This window comes from Mytilus galloprovincialis, chromosome 7, assembly GCF_965363235.1.
Source record: "Mytilus galloprovincialis chromosome 7, xbMytGall1.hap1.1, whole genome shotgun sequence".
Taxonomy (NCBI): Eukaryota; Metazoa; Mollusca; class Bivalvia; order Mytilida; family Mytilidae; genus Mytilus; species Mytilus galloprovincialis.
Genome location: NC_134844.1, coordinates 60,316,734 through 60,337,700, shown reverse-complemented (window position 1 = coordinate 60,337,700; position 20,967 = coordinate 60,316,734).

Genomic DNA, 20,967 nt, shown 5'->3' with positions numbered 1-20,967 from the left:
TAATGATGCCTTGAAAGAACTAGCGCTGTCAGGTTGCATCCCGGGGCCACTCTGATGGTATTAACTGAGTACACTAGATTCCCCATGCCCCACAGGTTTTTAGCACATACTTGGGGAGTCATGTTCTAATATCTGGTATAATCTTTCTTCAGGTTACATAGGTCGTGGCGAGTGTTGAATGTTTTGATGATGACTTTAAGAAAGTCCTTTCAAGCATATCGAAAATGCTGATATTTCACATCTTACAGTTATTAGATTTAACAAAGAACATGTGGCATGATTGTAAATGAAACAACTCTCCGCAAGAGATCAAATGACACAGAAATTAAAAAAATATAAATCACTGTTCGTCCTTCAACAAGGAGCACTCCAATACAACATAGTCAGCTATAAAAAGCCTCGAAATGACAAATGTAAAACAATAAAAACGAGAAAACTAGAAACTATAATGGAAACCTTGAAGTAAATGTTCAAGATATCAAGGTATGGGCTTCTGTTTTGGAACAAAGGGAAAGGTTTTCTATCGTGTAGCAAGATGTACAGGTAGAAATCTATGAATGACACAAGCAATTAGGTGAGCAAAATGTAATCGAAGCATTTCGTTTTGGGAATAAATTCATTCATGTAGTCTTTATGTCATACCTTGCCATTAGCGAGGCTCCCGCAGGGTCAAAAACGACCTGCGACCTCCGGGCTTTTTAGAGGCGACTTCCGACCTGAGGGCCTTCTAAAAACGACTTGCGACCTGTAAAATTTTGGAAAAAACGACCTGCGACTTCACCCACGCTACAAACGACATTGCGATTTTGGGCATCGCATTTGATTTGTGGTCCTTTATCGCCATTTTGTTATCTGACAGATCGGGAAAAAACGGCGCGCGGTTACTAGTTCTCTGCCTCAGCCTATTTCCCCCTTACTCCGATGACTGTATGTCAGTATTTAACAAGATTGTAAATGCCAAATACGTTAAATAAGTAGTTTGAATAAACTCATGTTAAATGTTTTCTTATAAATAATAATGCCTGAATATCAATTCTGATAAAATTCTAGTTATACTTCGCTTTTTAATTTGTCGTCTTTTCCGTTAATTTACAATATTTTACTTAAAAATTTAACCTAAAAATGGAAGTATAATGTTCATGTATAGTTTATTTTTTAAACGATTCATGGAGTAAAACATTTACCTATTAATTTTGTTCTCGTCAATTAAACATAAACTGCTGACTGTTGATCCCACCAACCATGTTTAGCCATACTGTTTTTTTCCGGCCATCTGTCACACTTTAGTCTACTTTATTATACTCCACTACACGCAGAACAGACTAGAAAATTATTACATGATTGGGGTATCCGTCCGAACTTCCATCTGTCTGAACGTCCCATGGCAGGGGCGGATTAAGGAATTTGGAAAGGGGGGCAAAGTTTTTAAAGACCGCCGAGCGGAGCCTTTTTGGGGCTAAAAAAAAAAAATAAGTGTGAAATGCACTTGCATGTATATTCTATAGTTGCTGTAAAGTGTTAGGGTTTGACCTTTTTTATGCTGTATTCTCCCTATTGATTGTCTATCATAATATGATAGTACTATGGATCCAAAGCTATGTACTGATGTATTTGATGTGGGACTTGTCAGTAAAAAATAGACATGGAAAATTCTCGTGTGTTGTATGTTAAGTTAGCATAACCTCACAGATGTCTTGTTGTAAACAAGAAATACGCCGGCCTATTAATTCGATGAAATTTACAATACGACCGACATGAGTTAAAAAAAGTCAAACAAGCAATTTGTATCCAAATGTTTGGTTGATATATTTCACCCAACAAAATAAAGGGAGGTGAGGGGTTCCAAATCAACCAAAGGCTACGATGAGTCTGAAATGACAACGAATTTATGAATGACGGTCGACAAATAGAGACATAAGGGCCACACCCAGCAGGCAGGTTGCAGTCTGGTCTTGAAAAAAATATTCAATATATCAGTTCGGCGAAACATACATTCCGGTCAGGCATGCAAACCCCGGCCTAAAGAAAAATACGCCCGTTTTTTATTCATCATGTTCATTTAATGCTGAATAATTCTGTTGGAAATTTTTGTTTCTAATAGCAAAAAAGTGGACAAGATTATTGTTTTCAATCCAGATACGGCCAGAATTTTTTTTTAATGTAAAAATCAGGGTCAGATTTTTTTCTCTGAAATACCTTAGACTGCCTCCTCAAATCAAATGGTTCGTACCTTAGACTTTAAATCTATCCAAAGCTTATACTGACCGGGGATCATTATTCAGCTATCATGTTATTTTAAAATATGCTTGGGCGTTTAGGGTTAAACATGTTTTCTTAGGTAAATAATATTGCTGTTTATTTTTTTTCATGAGAATGTAATAGAGTATTATTTTCTGTTTGGTTGAATTGTGAAAAAGAAGTCATTAGACTCATTACGTTTTTTCCCAATCCTGTGTCGCCATGAAGGTATCATGGTGGTCATCCTCAGCCTAAGCAATGTGTTACTGCAATTTGAATTTCGAAATGACTGAGTGACGGTTTTTTGACGCATTGGTCAACTCCACCATAGCGAATCACATGACTTTGACATAATCAGTAAATACCAGCGAAAAATATCTTTATAAGTAAAGAATTGTCGCATACAAATTAAATACACGGGAAATGGCAAAGTTCACGAAGTCTAGTCTGATTAATCATTTTACAAAAAAAAAAAAATGAAAAATACAAAAGGGGGGCGTACGCCCTCTACGCCCCCCCCCCCCCTCTGGATCCGCCACTGCGTGGTGGTTTCCAGATGAAAACTTGAGAACGGATCAAAAATTTATTTCATTTATTCCCAATTGTTTAGCACTATAAAGTACAAGTTAAGTTCGATTTTCATCTTCAATCAACATGCAGTTTTCAAATAATCAAATTTGAATTATTTGTGACCCTTTTTGTATCTAAAGTCGGTTAGAAGTCTTCGTTTCTTTGTTTCTAGAGCCTGATAAGCTATCAAATTGTCAAAAGGAGAGGCGAAAGATACCAAAGGGACAGTCAAACTCATAGATCAAAAATAAACTGACAACGCCATGGTTAAAAAGGAAAAAGAAAAAAAAGAAATGGCTAAAAAAGAAAAAGGTCATTTATGGACCATTTTTGTTTCTTAAAAAAAAGAATTGAGTTTGTCTAGGTTACTGCTTCAAATACACTATGGTCGTTGTTCATCACTAGCGCATAATGCAATAGCTACAAGCGTCTCTGTGTGTGCTCCAAAGAGACAAATGTATCCAAGTAAGGTTGATGATCAGTTTCATGTTTTATGGCCTGACAACATTGTTGCGGTAAATATAGTTTTTCGGTCTGTTCCTCCATCCGTTTGTTCTTAAGTTACACTTTGGTTTACCTTTGCGTTTAAGATGACTTCCTAAAAAGTTACAATTAGAATCTTCGTGAAAATTTTGTACTGTACTCTTAATTTATCATGATATGGACTAACAACTGTGTAAAAATCGGAGAGTTCCATCGAAAATGAAAATAAGCGCCGAGCGGGACACCCCTGTCCTAAAGACATTTCCTTGTTGCCATCAGTCTATCTATAGATCGTGTTCAATTTCAAAGTATCTCAGTATTGTAAATCCAGCTCTACATCCCCGATGATTTTATAAAAGATTAATATTGTGTTGGATTAGTGAAATACTGAATGTTTGGTTGAAACTATGGTCTCAATATTAAAAGAACGGATATGGGTTAATGACACGAAGACATCACATATTGATCATTAAATGCCACACAAAAAATAAATCTAGAGCTGACGACACGAACTTTAATAGAGCAGAAACTTCCCACTTACAGACAACCATCTTTGGATGGCCTCAAACAATACATTAGTACAACCGAAAGGGCACATCAAAATGTCCAAATATCTAATTTAAAACTAAAAGGTTTAATCAGGAACATATATGTCGCAAGAATCGACAGAACAATGACCTAAATGGATCCTTTAAATATAAAAACGACTTCCGACCTCTTTGTTGGAAAAATGACCTGCGACTTGTACTTTTCCCTTAAAAACGACCTCCCGACGAATTTAAAAGCGACCTTGCGACCTGAGGGGGGTACCCTGTGGGAGCCTCATTCAGGACAGCATTGGGATTGTAAATTGTGGCTTGATGAATATGAATGTTTTTTCTGATGTTGAATCAGATATTAGAAGTAGTAGTGATATTTACAGATTATCGTTAGTCATCTGAACGAGATTGATTATGTCGCTTGAGCCGGTACGGCGAAAAAAGCAATCAAGTTGTGATTACCAATGATAATATGTTTATCGCTATTTTATCTATGACGACGTTGTTAATTTCATTGAAAACGGACACGTTTGCCCTTAGTTTCTAGCGATAATATTTTATATCACTACACTGTGCTAAGAAAGGAAATTATCAGTCAGTAAGATAAAAGAAACATTTCGTAAATTAACGATAATGATTCTCCATTCTAATTCTAATGAAGGTGAGGATGAAATGCAAATTGCCAAGTCTAGCCAATCAAGAAGAGTTTCAGTGACATTGGGTTCTATTTTGAATGTTAACAGGTAAGCAAGTGCCAGATTTGTAAATCTGCATAGTATTCCTGACACCTTACATCTGACTCTCATCCTTTTGTTTAAGGACCCCTCCAATTCGATAATGCACTGCTGTTTTAAATTTAATATAAGGGGAATTTAATTTTCGACGAAACTTGCATACGTTGACGCAAGTAACTTGGGCTTACTAGAGAATTTTAGGTTTTTGACGTACTTAAACGTAATGTACCTTAACTTTTAAAAAAATCGTTTATTGTTATGTCTCGTTGAAATGTTTTAATAAACTTGTAGATTAAACAAAAATCGTATATTTTGACGGACGTAATACATCATTAATTACTTGGTCTTGTTTGTCTTCCTTTCTGTATTTTTGTTCAAATCTATTTAAAATACCATATTCCAAGAGCAAGAGTTAATACTTGTCTTATATCTGAACATACGCAAAGGCAAACTTTGTTCGCAGGGGACCAAAATATATTTTGGTTGATATACAATTAACAATATTTCCGATTTTCGTACAAAAAGAGTTTCGTGTCAACTAATTTGTGAATATAGTTCAAAGAGCATACGGGAAAATAAGTTTTTGAACGTATTTATTCTAAAAAGGAGAAAGTTGATCATAAATTAGTTTCTACATATTTAATGATAGTGGATTGTGAAACAAGTTTTTGCAACTTTTATAAATCCCTTTCCACATTGTGTGTGCGATTGCTGCCTTGTAGCGGCATTATCCTGCTCTTTTTCGATCCTACAAGAGTGTCTTTTACGTGCAATAGATATGGCTCTCTTAGAATAAGGACACAAGTTCAGTAATTTAGGTAAATACATACATGACTTTGTATATGTTGTCTTTTTTCCTAATATTTAGGCATTTTAGAATACCTCGTTTATTTTGTTATCAGATCGTTTTGGGGTTATTTTATTTGATTGCCATTAACATTATTAATGGCTTTTGTTAGTATTTGTGAGCAAACCAAAAATGTTTTTTTTTCTGTTTTATTGATAACTCAGACTTTTTCTTTCTTAAATGAATGATCTGTGTTGTGAGAGCCATAATCTATCATGAAAAGCAGTACAACTTATACCTGGAAATTTCATGATGGCAAATGAAAAAAAAAAATATCGCAGTGTGATAAATTTGCCATGTTAAGCTGGGGTCACACATTCACGATTTTTACTGCCGTCCTTGACAGGACCAACCCCGATAAAAATTTGTCAAAAGTCTGATCAAGATCTTGTGAATCGTGGATGGAAATTCAAACTTTAATTAAAATTTGTAAAACAAATAATTTAATCACGACAACAATCAGATATTGTTCAGGAAGCGTCGATATTCAACCGTTTCCAAGCGAATTTATCGGTAGGCACTTAAAGTTAACCATCGAGGGACGTTAACTACCGAGGGTAGTAATGAATATTCATCTTTACCGGATGATTGACAGCAATGTAAATAAAAACATGAGAGTGATTACCGTGTGTCAACGTCATATCAAATTAATTCAATTTAATTGTTAGAAATACTGTTTTCTGCTGAAAATTAAAAAAATAAATAAAATTGAATTGAATGGAATGGAATTGAGCTATGTACAATACAGTAAATATTAGCAATTAGAATTAGACGGTAGACAAGCATATTTTGCCTATTAATTCTTTTTTGCATGCCTATTTGGTTATATTATAATGCACTAATTGTTTTGATACTGTTTAATGTTTAAATAAGACCTATATGTGAACCATTAATGCACTTTTAATATAAAGATCAGATTCACACAGGATCATACAGTTCCTCAGTACAGTTCGAGCTAACTATTTTATGTACGAGAGCTATTACTAATGTAACGGTGATGCTGAGATAATCTCCCTTTGTTAGAATATGGGATGACGCAAAATGAACTATATCACTGTGCAAGAACGGAATAGCAAAGTGAATATATAAATCAAACTGTATTGGGATGATTTGGTAAACGTTTATCCAACTTACTGGATATTCTATGGAAGATTTTGCCATTTGTATAGAGGAATTATACCTTTTCAAATGAACTTGGGAGAATAATACACTAATTATAGAATCTTTGGCAACTTAAACGAACTGTTGTCAAACATAGATCAAATTCATAGTCTTTGAATGTAAATTTGTTGCGATGAGTGTCATTATAGCCTGAAATGAGATTTTGATTACAACGATTAAGAAAAATTCTGATTAATTCAAACGCAATATTTCAAAATGCGAGTCTTAATTATTGTCGCAATAATAAAAACCTCGCATTAATTTCTGAATTTACAGACATCTGTACCGTGAGTGTACCGTGATCTGTTAAAGGGTTTTTTATAGTTAATTCTGGTGTCACTTTGTCTCTTTTAGAGAGTTGTCTCATTGGCAATCATGCCATATCTTCTTTTTTTTTATATAATAAAACAAAAACCTGAACGACTTTACATCATAAATTAAAATGCATCCTTATTTTAGTCGTGATGGAGACAGAGTCAAATGAACAAATGGACTAGATGAAACTGAACGAAAAAAAGAAAGAAAACACCAATTTGATCTGATACTAGAAAAGATTATATTTGCTTCGGCTTTATCCATTTGCGCCAATCTGCACTTAATTAGCGCCTATTTTTTTTTTATTTCTTTGCGCCAAATTTATTTTCTTCATTTGCACAAATTAACAGGTAAACACAAGTCATGAGGCATATAAGATGTATAGAATTTATTTATATAATAACAAAAATATTCCTTCTGGCCTTTTGCCACCTGCCACTTGCTCACACGTGACGGGGAGGAGGAGGGGGATTGAAAGCAGGATAAGTTTATTGCAAAAGTTTTAAAACTGTGTACATCACACTTGAAGTAGCACTTTATAAAAAAAGATTGTAACAGTTTGACATAAAAAGCACATTTGCATATGCACTAATCTTTTTTAACTGAGTATTGTCATACAACACTTCTGTTGAACTGCAACCTTGTGATTAAATGATGATACCCATGAGCTCAACATGTGTCTATATACACATTTATCTATATTGTAGCTTGTGTTCATTGAACTGCTGCGTTTAGTTAAAAAAGTTTAATTTTATCATCTAAATTTATCAGACCTAATCTTTCGATTCAATTTGGCGCAAATTAAAAAATGTCAATGTGCGCAAATGAAAAAAAATATGCTTTTTCAAAATTGGCGTAATTGTCATACGTACATTCACCGATCATATATTACAGGTTAGATTAAAAAATAATATATTATTTAGATTAAGAAGTACTTTAAGAAATTGATTGATTGTTGTTTGCCATCAGTACAGCCGCAAATATTTCAGACAAGTTCAGGGAGAAAACTAAATAATGAATACAATAGGGAATGTTACTGGTCAAATTAATGTCATCGGTCATTCAGAGTGAAATATAGATACGAAACTTTGGACTGCCGATTGAACATAGTTTGTTTTGATAACAACCGCCGGTAGGTATAGACAAATACGGTTGATAGACGGTAAATAGGAGCACTATAGTGTAGGTTAACCACAGACGGTAGGTATAGACAAAAAACTGTTGATAGACGGTATATAGGAGCACTAAATTCTATGTTAACCACCGACGGTAGGTATAAAGAAATGCTGTTAATAGACGGTATATAGGAGCACTATATTGTATGTTAACCATCGACGGTAGGTAAATTCAGATACTTTTGACAGACGGTATATATGAGCACTATATAATACGGACCATATAATACGTTATATTAACCATCGACGGTAGGTATAGATGAAAACTGTTGATAGACGGTTTATAGGAGCACTTTATTATACGTGAACCACCGACGGTAGGTATAGACAATTACTGTTGATATACGGTATATAGGAGTACTGTATTGCTTGTTAACCACCGATGGTAGGTATAGACAGGTACTGTTGATATACGGTATTTAGGAGTACTATATGTCATGTTAACCACCGACGGTAGGTATAGAAAAATAGTGTTGATAGACGGTATATAGGTGCACTGTATTATATGTTAACCACCGACGGTAGGTAGAGAAAAATAGTATTGATAGACGGTATATAGAAGGACTGCATTGTATGTTAACCACCGACGGTAGTTATAGAAAAATAATGTTGATATACGGTATATAGGTGCACTGTATTGCATGTTAACCACCGACGGTAGGTATAGAAACATAGTGTTGATAGACGGTATATAGGAGCACTACATTGCATGTTAACCACCGACGGTAGGTATAGAAAAATAATGTTGATAGACGGTATATAGGTGCACTGTATTGCATATTAACCACCGACGGTAGGTATAGAAACATAGTGTTGATAGACGGTATATAGGAGCACTACATTGCATGTTAACCACCGACGGTAGGTATAGAAAAATAATGTTGATAGACGGTATATAGGAGGACTATATTGCATGTTAACCACCGACGGTAGGTATAGACAAATACTGTTGATATACGGTATATAGGTGCACTGTATTGCATGTTAACCACCGACGGTAGGTATAGAAAACTACTGTTGATATACGGTATATAGGAGTACTGTATTATATGTTAACCACCGACGGTAGGTATAGACAAATACTGTTGATATACGGTGTATAGGAGTACTGTATTGCTTGTTAACCACCGATGGTAGGTATAGACAGGTACTGTTGATATACGGTATATAGGAGTACTATATGTCATGTTAACCACCGACGGTATGTATAGAAAAATAGGTACAGTATATAGGTGCACTGTATTATATGTTAACCACCGACGGTAGGTAGAGAAAATAGTATTGATAGACGGTATATAGAAGGACTGTATTGTATGTTAACCACCGACGGTAGGTATAGACAAATACTGTTGATATACGGTATATAGAAGGACTGTATTGTATGTTAAACACCGACGGTAGGTACAGACAAATACTGTTGTTATACGGTATATAGGAGTACTATATTGCTTGTTAACCATCGACGGTAGGTATAGACAAATACTGTTGATATACGGTATATAGGAGTACTGTGTTATTTTAACCACCGACGGTAGGTATAGACAACTACTGTTGATATACGGTATATAGAAGTACTGTATTGCATGTTAACCTCCGACGGTAGGTATAGAAAAATACTGTTGATATACGGTATATAGGAGCACTATATTGCATGTTAACCACCGACGGTAGGTATAGAAAAATAATGTTGATAGACGGTATATAGGAGTACTATATTATATGTTAACCACCGACGGTAGGTATAGACACATAGTGTTGCTAGACGGTATATAGGAGCACTGTATTGCATGTTACCCACCGACGGTAGGTATAGAAAAATAATGTTGATATACGGTATATAGGAGCACTATATTGCATGTTAACCACCGACGGTAGGAATAGACAAATACTGTTGATATACGGTATATAGGAGTACTGTATTGCTTGTTATGGTGACTTGAATAACACCAGTATCACTCAGATTACAATTCTACCTCGACAGGTAAGTTTGTATTTAGCCTATAAAATACTTATTTAGCCTTGAGAATTGAAAGGTCAGTTTATCCCATTCATACAATAGAAGTTTACCTATAAGGGTCAGAATGGGGTTTACAGAATAGAGAATAAATGTAATAGCAACAAAAAATAGAGAATAGAGAAAATGAACACCAAAATAAAGAATAGAGAATAATGCGGTGCAAAAGTATAAAGAATAAATGGGGAAAATAAAAAGGAAACTTAGGTAATTGTAATGCAATACCGATAATATAATGATCAATGTGCATATTTGATAAATAATCTTGTAACAGAAAGACTATATAGTAAAATCATTTTCATGAGAATTTGCTTTACAGAATGAGAGTTATTTTTAAGGCTATTAAAAGAAAAATGCCCTAAAAATTAAAAAAAATCAGATATTAAAAAACCCATGCAGGTCCTCATGTCATTTACATTGTCAAAATATAGGTCACATCTAGTCAAACTGGTTTTAAACTAGACATCTAGTCAAACTGGTTTGGTATAACTGACTGTTTCTTGCCCTAGATGTCTATTTCACAGTGACCTTATGTGTTTGTGCTAAGAGTACATTGTACTGTCAAATTCATTGATTTTCTGTTGGGACATGACCTACATTGTAAACATGCAAAATAGTGGCTTGAGATTTCAACTGATATTAGTATAATAAATTAAAATTTGGAGTATTATATCCTGGTTGATGATATTTTTTTTTGGGACCAAGATGTTTTCTTCATTCTTGTTCACATCATGATTATTTTAACCTTCAACATTGTTCAATGCACATTTAAAGATGGAAAAAATTTCAGCTCTCATTTAAAATATTTTGCAACTTAATAATAATCTGTCAGATTTGGTGTAAACAAAAAACAAGACCCTGCAAGCATAGTCTATTTCTATAACAGTCAAGCAGATAGTTTTTTTTATATCTGAAAAAAAAACTACCATGTAAAGATATATGCAATTAAAAGGCCTAAAATAACCCCTAAAATTCAATATTAACAGATTTTTAACAATTAAATCAAGATGCACAAAGTTTTAAGTATTGGTCAGAATATAGGGTTCTTTTGTACTTTAACAATATCACAATAACAATAAAGTGATCTTAATTTTGGACAAGGTAAATGCCATGAAGCCAAATTTATCAACCTCTATTGTATGAATGGGAAACTGACCTTTCAATTCTCAAGGCTAAATAAGTATTTTATAGGCTAAATACAAACTTACCTGTCAAGGTAGAATTGTAATCTGAGTGATACCGGTGTTATTCAAGTCACCATAACCACCGATGGTAGGTATAAACAGGTACTATTGATATACGGTATATAGGAGTATTATATGTAATGTTTACCACCGACGGTAGGTATAGAAAAATAGTGTTGATATACGGTCTAAAGGAGTACTGTATTGTAAGTTAACCACAGACGGTAGGTATAGACAAATACTGTTGATATACGGTATATAGGTGCACTGCATTATATGTCAACCACCGACGGTAGGTAGAGAAAAATAGTATTGATAGACGGTATATAGGAGGACTGTATTGTATGTTAACCACAGCCGGTAGGTATAGAAAAATAATGTTGATTGACGGCATATAGGAGTACTGTATTGTATGTTAACCACCGACGGTAGGTAGAGAAAAATACTGTTGATATACGATATATAGGAGTACTGTATTGTATGTTAACCACCGACGGTAGGTATAGAAAAATACTATTGATATACGGTATATAGGAGTACTGTTTTGCTTGTAAACCACCAATGGTAGGTATAGACAGGTACTGTTGATATACGGTATATAGGAGTACTGTATGTCATGTTAATCACCGACGGTAGGTATAGAAAAATGGTGTTGATAGACGGTCTATAGGAGTACTGTATTGTATGTTAACCACCGACGGTAGGTATAGAAAAATACTGTTGATATACGGACCAGACACAAGTTGTTTCCTTTTTCCTTTTTCGATATTCAAATTTTGAAAAATATTACAAGTCCAAACTGAATTTTTTTTTCCCCTCAAATTTTTTTTTCACAAATTTTTTTTTCCTTAAATTTTTTTTCCCTTAAAAAATTTTTTTTCACAAATTATTTTTCGTCAAAATTTTTTTTTCCTCAATTTTTTTTTTCCTCAAAAATTTTTTCCTCAAAAATATTTTCCTCAAATTTTTTTTTCCTTATTTTGTTCGTTTCCTTATTCGTTTTCTATTTTATTTTTCGATTTTCGATTTTCATTTCCTTATTCGGTTTCTATTTCCTTTCTTGATTTTCATTTCCTTATTCGGTTTCTTTTTCCTTATTCGGTTTCTATTTCCTTATTCGATTTTCATTTCCTTCTTCGGTTTCTAGTTCCTTTTTCGATTTTCATTTCCTTATTCCTTTTCTATTTCCTTTTTCGAATTTCATTTCCTTATTCGGTTTCTATTTCCTTTTTCAATTTTCATTTCCTTATTCGGTTTCTTTTTCCTTATTCGGTTTCTATTCCCTTATTCGATTTTCATTTCCTTATTCGGTTTCTTTTTCCTTATTCGATTTTCATTTCCTTATTCGGTTTCTTTTTCCTTTTTCAATTTTCATTTCCTTATTCGATTTTCATTTCCTTATTCGGTTTCTTTTTCCTTTTTCAATTTTCATTTCCTTATTCAGTTTCTATTTCCTTATTCAATTTTCATTTCCTTATTCAGTTTCTTTTTCCTTATTCGGTTTCTTTTCCCTTATTCGATTTTCATTTCCTTATTCGGTTTCTTTTTCCTTATTTGATTTTCATTTCCTTATTCGGTTTCTTTTTCCTTTTTCATTTCCTTTTTCGGTTTCTATTTCCTTATTTGATTTTCATTTCCTTTTTTCATTTCTGTTTCCTTATTCGGTTTCTTTTTCCTTATTCGAAATTCATTTCCTTATTTGGTTTCTGTTTCCGTATTCGGTTTCTATTTCAATACGGTGGTCAGACGGTCCCGGATCCCAGAAAAATATTTAAGTGGGAAATAGCTTGTGTCAATCCCTTTCAAAGGTATTGACATAAGCTATTTCCCACTGAAATATTTCTTGGGGATCCGGGCCCGTCTGGCCACCACAGAGCTCGGTTCAAAGGTGACCCTTAACGTAATTTTCCGTATTATCCACACATTCGGTACTACTCGGCATATCCCTACATCAAAGTTCTGAACCGGACCTAGCTCGTTTCAAAGGTATTGACCTAGGCTATTTCCCACTTAGATATTTTTCTGAGATCCGGGCCCGTCTGGCCACCACAGAGGTTCAAAGTTGCTCTTTAACATAAATACAATACCCAGAACCCAAGTTCCTTTTTAATCACGTGTGTATCTACATCCATTTGGTATAAGTTTTATATATTACAGAGTCTATTATTTCGTCAAATTTAGGACATTGAAAGACCGGAAGGGGGGGGGGGGGTCTCAACATCATTTAAGCGGTCCTAAGCGGTAGGTTTTCACTGTACATTCCTTTTTTGGCTTTTCATAAATATTTCTATTTATATTTCCAAATGTCACTGGAGTGATCGGTATTTGTTTTTGTTTTATATATCATATATTAAATAATATCTTTGATGAATCTTTGATGTCGTTTTATTGATAAAATTCTATACTACATAAAGACAAATATTTAACTTATATAAGGGCTTAAATTCGAGGTCAACGAGAATTAACGACAGCTTGAAGGGGTCATAAAACGATTTGCAGTAGTCTATTCCATTATTGAAATTAAGCTATTTCTCAATGTTCACGCGTATTTCGATATTAAGTCCGTCGGTACTCCTCTAATATGCGTTGCGGAACATATTGACCATATACCTTTTGTTCCATTCTTTTATAAGCATTCGAGTGAGGTATAAGCTAAGGTTTGTTTGTACTTACGGGCTGAAGGGTCACAGCAGTCCATTTCATTATTCAAAATATCCATTTCATTATTAAAAATTTGCTATTTCTTAATTTTCACGCGTATTTTTGTATTTAGGCCTCCGTAATCCAGCTAATTGTCATTGCGGCACACATCGTTTATTCTCAATGTATTCCTCTATCAATAAGCTTTAATTTGGTGTATATTTTTTTTCCTGAATTAGGAGCTGACGGGTTGCAGCAGTCCGTTCCATCATTCCAAATAAGCTAGTTCTCAATGTTCACGCGTATTTCGATATTAATATATAAAAAAGAAGATGCGGTATGATTGCCAATGAGACAACTATCCACAAAAGACCAAAAAGACACAGACAGTAACAACTATAGGTCACTGTACGGCCTTCAACAATAAGCAAAGCCCATACCGCATAGTCAGCTATAATAGGCCCCGATTAGACAATGTAAAACAATTCAAACGAGAAAACTAACGGCCTTATTTATGTAAAAAAATGAACGAAAAACAAATATGTAACACATAAACAAACGACAACCACTGAATTACAGGCTCCTGGCTTGGGACAGGCACATACTTAAATGTCCGTCGGTACTCCTCTAATATGCGTTGCGAAACATATTGACTATATACCTTTTGTTCCATTCTTAGTAAGTTTTCGAATGAGGTATAAGGTTTATCTGCAATAACGGGCTGAAGGGTCACAGCAGTCCATTCCATTATTCAAAATATCCATTTCATTATTCAAAATTGGCTATTTCTTAATTTTTCACGCGTGTTTTGGTATTTAGGTCCACCGTAACCCCTCTAATGGTCATTGCTGCACAATCAACTTGTTATATCTTTAATCAGAGGATGAAAAATAGCAGAGGTCCAGGGGAAATAAAAAAAGACAACGTAGAGTATTTTGATATATATGTTTTGGTATTAAGGTTGTCCATACATGGAATTAGAATGGCGTTCATTATCACTGAACTAGTATATATTTGTTTAGGGGCCAGCTGAAGGACGCCTCCGGGTGCGGGAATTTCCCGCTACATTGAAGACCTGTTGGTGACCTTCTGCTGTTGTTTTTTTTTTTCTATGGTCGGGTTGTTGTCTCTTTGGCACATTCCCCATTTCCATTCTCAATTTTAATTTCTGTTAAAAATAGTTAAGGAAAAGCCATTAGTTTATCCTCCTGAACTAAATAAATAAATAAATAAAAGATTTACAGAGTGTTTTTATTTTTTTCTTATAATAATTTGAATGTTCGTTTGATAACACCAAAATGACGAATTTAGAAATACGGAACTTAGCTATAGTGTCAGTTATTTTTTTTTTTAATTTTTATTTCACTATTCACCGCTCCAACTTGAATAATGAAACCTAAACTATTTCATTTACATTGAATAGTGAATAGTGAACTATTCCATTATTCATTGTTAAATTTTGAATAATGAAAAATGAATAATGGACGTACTTCAGCGCGGTAAAAATGACATGTATGATGGATTTTTTTTTCTGTGCTCGGTAAAAAGACCACCTCAGTGACATAATGTAACTAATAGTACTTTACAGATCTATGGACAAATCGACAGGCAGGACGGAACACACTTGGTTAATCATATATACATACCATATAAAACTTCATTTTTGAGGGATTATATATATATATATACAACCTCTAGTAACTTACCCTGTATTTCACTTTAAATGTGTCTCGTTTTATATTAATGTATAAGTAAAATTGTCGGGCAATCTATGACAGATTTGTGAACTGTGACGATATTGACTTTAGCAAACAATTCTGCTCAAACCGGTGCTAGGGCTGTCTTGCAACTTTTATTGAGACGAGAATGATTTCTCTGTGTTGAAGATCTCACTGTATTTTGTCAAGATGAAGAACAGCAATAAAGTCTTAGACGCTGTTTCTTTGCTGCAAATTTATTTTGTATATGTCTTGATTTTGGTGTCGGGCAAACTTAGGTAAGAAAACGGAAACGAAAAATTCAGTATTTTTTTTTTTATTTGTTAAGGCGCATAACCCTAAAATGGTATAAATGACGCCATCAAAATCAAATGTGATATGTATTTTGTTGTAATACGGATTGTGTATAAGTTTCATAACATTTTGTTGAGGCAAACTCGAGATAAAAGAACGAAAACTAATTTCTTGACGTACGGACATACACACGGACAAGGCTAGCAAAACTTAATGCCCCCTCCACTATAAGTCATATTTCATTGAGTAACCCGATGTTTTCATCACTTAATAACGATAATTGCTATATCCTATTCTCTTTTTATTTATATAAAGTTCCGGAAATAATGTCCCTAACCATATTAATCAGAGTCTTAATATCTAGAAGGAATTCCGATCTATATATAGGAAATTATTGACCTGGCTACTGAAGTTGTTATTTGTCGCTTCTGTAAAAGAAGTAAAAAAACGGGGCATGTATTACTACCGAAATCGGGAATACCGGCTGGTATTTCATAATCTACCATGTATTGTTTCGTAGGGGACATTTGTTCTTACGAAACAGCTTATATCATTTTAATGTCTCATATAGACTTTCCATATCGTTTTTCATTGTATACTAGAAAGATCTCATTTTTTTCTGAATTGGAGAACCATTTTTAAACGATAAAGATTAAGCCCCAGTCCCACTAGACCACGATCCCACCACGCTCACCGCGATCTAAAATAAATTCAGATCGTGGTGAGGTCGCGGTATGAGCGGCATGAAAATGTAAATTTCCGTTGCTTTCACGATGCTACTACGTCCTCATTACACTTCTACAACGATCCCGCTACGATTATACTACGTTCTCACCGCGCTTATTCTGCGACCTCACTACGCTTATCAAGATCTTTCTACGCTCATCGCGTTCTCACTACGCCCATACCACGAGTTATCCGATTGCAACACGATCTTACCACGCTTCTACTGCGATTATAGCACGTTCTTACCACGATTATACTACGCTCATACCGCGATCTTACTACGTTCTCAGCAATAACGTCAACATCGTGTTCCATATCAATACAGTTCCATTCCTTCTATTTCTGATTAATACGTAGATTTCGCGGAAACAATACAGTCATGCCGCCAAAATTTACTAGAACACGTGGACGTGGTGGTAGGGGTTGATGTAGAGGCAGAGAGAGCTCCAATAGTAACGAATCCTGATCCAGCAGAGATGTCGGACCGACCAATCCAACCCAAGTTACAACCTATTGCTGGTCCATAAAACTCAAATGACGATATTTTAGTGAACGATACCAGAGATGACACAGATGTGTCAATAGATATAGGAATATGTGGTATGAGTGCGTTTGAGACAACTCTCCATCCAAGTAACAATTTATAAAAGTAAACCTTTATTGGCCAAGGTACGGTGTCCAACACGGAGCTTGGGCTCACAACGAACAGCAAGCTATAAAGGGCCCCAAAAATTACTAGTATAAAACCAACGGTCTAATCTAAATAGAAACGAGAAGAATGGTTGAGCCGTTAGAGAAAATGGACAAGAAGTCCTAATCACATACAGACAAACAAAATCTGGAGAGATTTAATATATTTTATGTGAAAATGACAACGAGAATGATGGTCGTAATATGCACGTAGTCAGGTCGTAAGAAGAGCGTGGTGAGTACGACAAGGGCGTGCTAGAATCGTACTATGGTCTTGAACAGCGTGGTGTAAACGTGGTGTAGTCGCCGTGAGAACGTGATGGTCGTAGTGATGTCGTAATAACGTCGCTGTGAGATCGTAGCACATTCTCTCCGAATAGAATCACGCTTTCGCTACGCTCTCGCTACGATGGTACAGCGACCTTGCGATCTTACTGCGACCTTAGCGCGCTCTCACTACGCTTCTACCAGTCTACTACGACATGATTTCGCCACGACCGCAACACGATTGTTTTGAACATGTTCAAAGTTGTCCACGCTCATCACGATCTTGAAGACCTCACCACGACCGTGATACGACCTTACTACGATCTACACGATCGTACTACGATCATCAAAATTTGCATTTTTTTCACAGGTCGTAGTGCGATCGTGGCCTAGTGGGACTGCGGTATTAGACAGTACTTTACATACGAAGAAACAACTCAGTCTCATGCTACTTAGTGGACATTTTAATGAGTTAGTCTCATGCTACTTAGTGGACATTTTGATGAGTTAGTCTCATGCTACTTAGTGGACATTTTGATGAGTTTAGTAGTTTACAAAACCGTTTCGTAGTGGACAAATTGTGTCGTAATTGATATCAACTCAATATTAAATTGATAAAAACATACTGAAAATTACACGGTACTAACCCTTGTTAATTGTTTTGTACAAATATAATTAAAAAATGAGTATACAAAACGACTGCATGCCATGGTAGTTGTAGTGTCCCGGCACTACGAAACGATTTTCTCCCGCAAACCGAATAAGGAAATAGAAATCCAAATAAGGAAATAGAAACCGAATAAGGAAAAAGAAACTGAATAAGGAAATGAAAATCGAAAAAGGAAAAAGAAACCAAATAAGGAAATGAAAATCAAATAAGGAAATAGAAACCGAATAAGGAAAAAGAAACTGAATAAGGAAATGAAAATCGAATAAGGAAATGAAATTCGAATAAAGAAATAGAAACCGAATAAGGAAAAAGGAAACAGAATAAGGAAATAGAAACAGAATAAGGAAAAAGAAACCGAATAAGGAAATTGTCAACTATATTTGGTAAAGTGTTTATGACCAACTGATATGTGTCATCTGACTTTGAGCTCATTTTTATGGTTCATTGCTCATTGTTCAGTTTTGGTTTTTGGTCTTTTTCTTAAACTAAAGAGAATAGGTGGTCTATATTTGGTGTATGGAATGATTATTAGGTGTTTATGTCTGTCTGGCAGGTATCATTCCACCTTGACCTCATTACTTGGTTCATTGTTCAATGTTTAATTTTCATAATAAATTTTGTTTCTTAGATGCTATAAGCAATAAGCCAACTTAATCATCAAAAAGATATATTTGTTTATAATTATACCCCACGGAACAAAGTTGCGGAAGGTCTAATGTTTTTGACCCGTAAAAAAGGAAATATGAAAATCAAAAAAGGAAATAGAAACCGAATAAGGAAATGAAAATCGAAAAAGGAAAAAGAAACCGAATAAGGAAATGAAAATCGAATAAGGAAAAGAAACCGAATAAGGAAATGAAAATCGAATAAGGAAATAGAAACTGAATAAAGAAAAAGAAACCGAATAAGGAAATGAAAATCGAATAAGGAAAAGAAACCGAATAAGGAAATGAAAATCGAATAAGGAAATAGAAACTGAATAAAGAAAAAGAAACCGAATAAGGAAATGAAAATCGAATAAGGAAAAAGAAACCGAATAAGGAAATGAAAATCGAATAAGGAAAAGAAACCGAATAAGGAAATGAAAATCGAATAAGGAAAAGAAACCGAATAAGGAAATGAAAATCGAATAAGGAAATAGAAACTGAATAAAAAAAAAGAAACCGAATAAGGAAATGAAAATCGAATAAGGAAAAAGAAACCGAATAAGGGAAGGAAAATCGAATAAGGAAATAGAAACCGAATAAGGAAAAAGAAACCGAATAAGGGAAGGAAAATCGAATAAGGAAATAGAAACCGAATAAGGAAATTAAAATCAAAAAAGGAAATATGAAAATCAAAAAAGGAAATAGAAACCGAATAAGGAAATGAAAATCGAAAAAGGAAAAAGAAACCGAATAAGGAAATGAAAATCAAAAAAGGAAATAGAAACCGAATAAGGTAATGAAAATCGAAAAAGGAAATAGAAAACGAATAAGGAAATGAAAATCGAAAAAGGAAATAGAAACCGAATAAGGAAATGAAAATCGAAAAAGGAAAAAGAAAACGAATAAGGAAATGAAAATTGAAAAAGGAAATAGAAAACAATTAAGGAAACGAAAAAAAATGAGAAAAAAAAAACTTGAAGAAAATTTTTTTAAAGGAAAAAAATATTTGAGGAAAAAAAAATTTTGAGGAAAAAAATTTTGTGAAAAAAATTTGAAAAAAAAATTTACAAGGAAAAAAAATTTGGAGGAAAAAAAAATTTGTGAAAAAAAATTTTGAGGGAAAAAAATTAAGCTTGGACTTGTAATATCGAAAAAGGAAAAAGGAAACTGAATAAGGAAATGAAAATCGAATAAGGAAATAGAAACTGAATAAGGAAATGAAAATTGAAAAAGGAAAAAGAAACTGAATAAGGAATAAGGAAATGAAAATCAAATAAGGAAAAAGAAACTGAATAAAGAAATGAAAATCGAATAAGGAAATAGAAACCGAATAAGGAAAAAGAAACCAAATAAGGAAATGAAAATTGAAAAAGGAAATAAAAACCGAATAAGGAAATGAAAATCGAAAAAGGAAATAGAAAACGAATAAGGAAATGAAAATCGAAAAAGGAAATAGAAACCGAATAAGGAAATGAAAATCGAATAAGGAAATAGAAACAGAATAAGGAAAAAGAAACCGAATAAGGAAATGAAAATCAAAAAAGGAAATAGAAACCGAATAAGAAAATCAAAATCAAAAAAGGAAATAGAAAACGAATAAGGAAATGAAAATCGAAAAAGGAAATAGAAACCAAATAAGGAAATAAAAATCGAATAAGGAAATAGAAACCGAATAAGGAAATGAAAATCGAATAAAGGAAATAGAAACCGAATAAGGAAAAAGAAACCGAATAAGGAAACGAAAATCAAAAAAGGATATAGAAACTGAATAAGGAAATGAAAATCGAAAAAGGAAATAGAAAACGAATAAGGAAATGAAAATCGAAAAAGGAAATAGAAAACGAATAAGGAAACGAAAAAAATGAAGAAAAAAAATTTGAGGAAAATATTTTTGAGGAAAAAATTTTTGAGGAAAAAAAAAATTTGAGAAAAAAATTTTGTGAAAAAAAAATTTGAAAAAAAAAATGTTTAAGGAAAAAAAATTTGAGGAAAAAAAATTTGTGAAAAAAAATTTTGAGGGAAAAAAAAATTCAGTTTGGACTTGTAATATTTTTC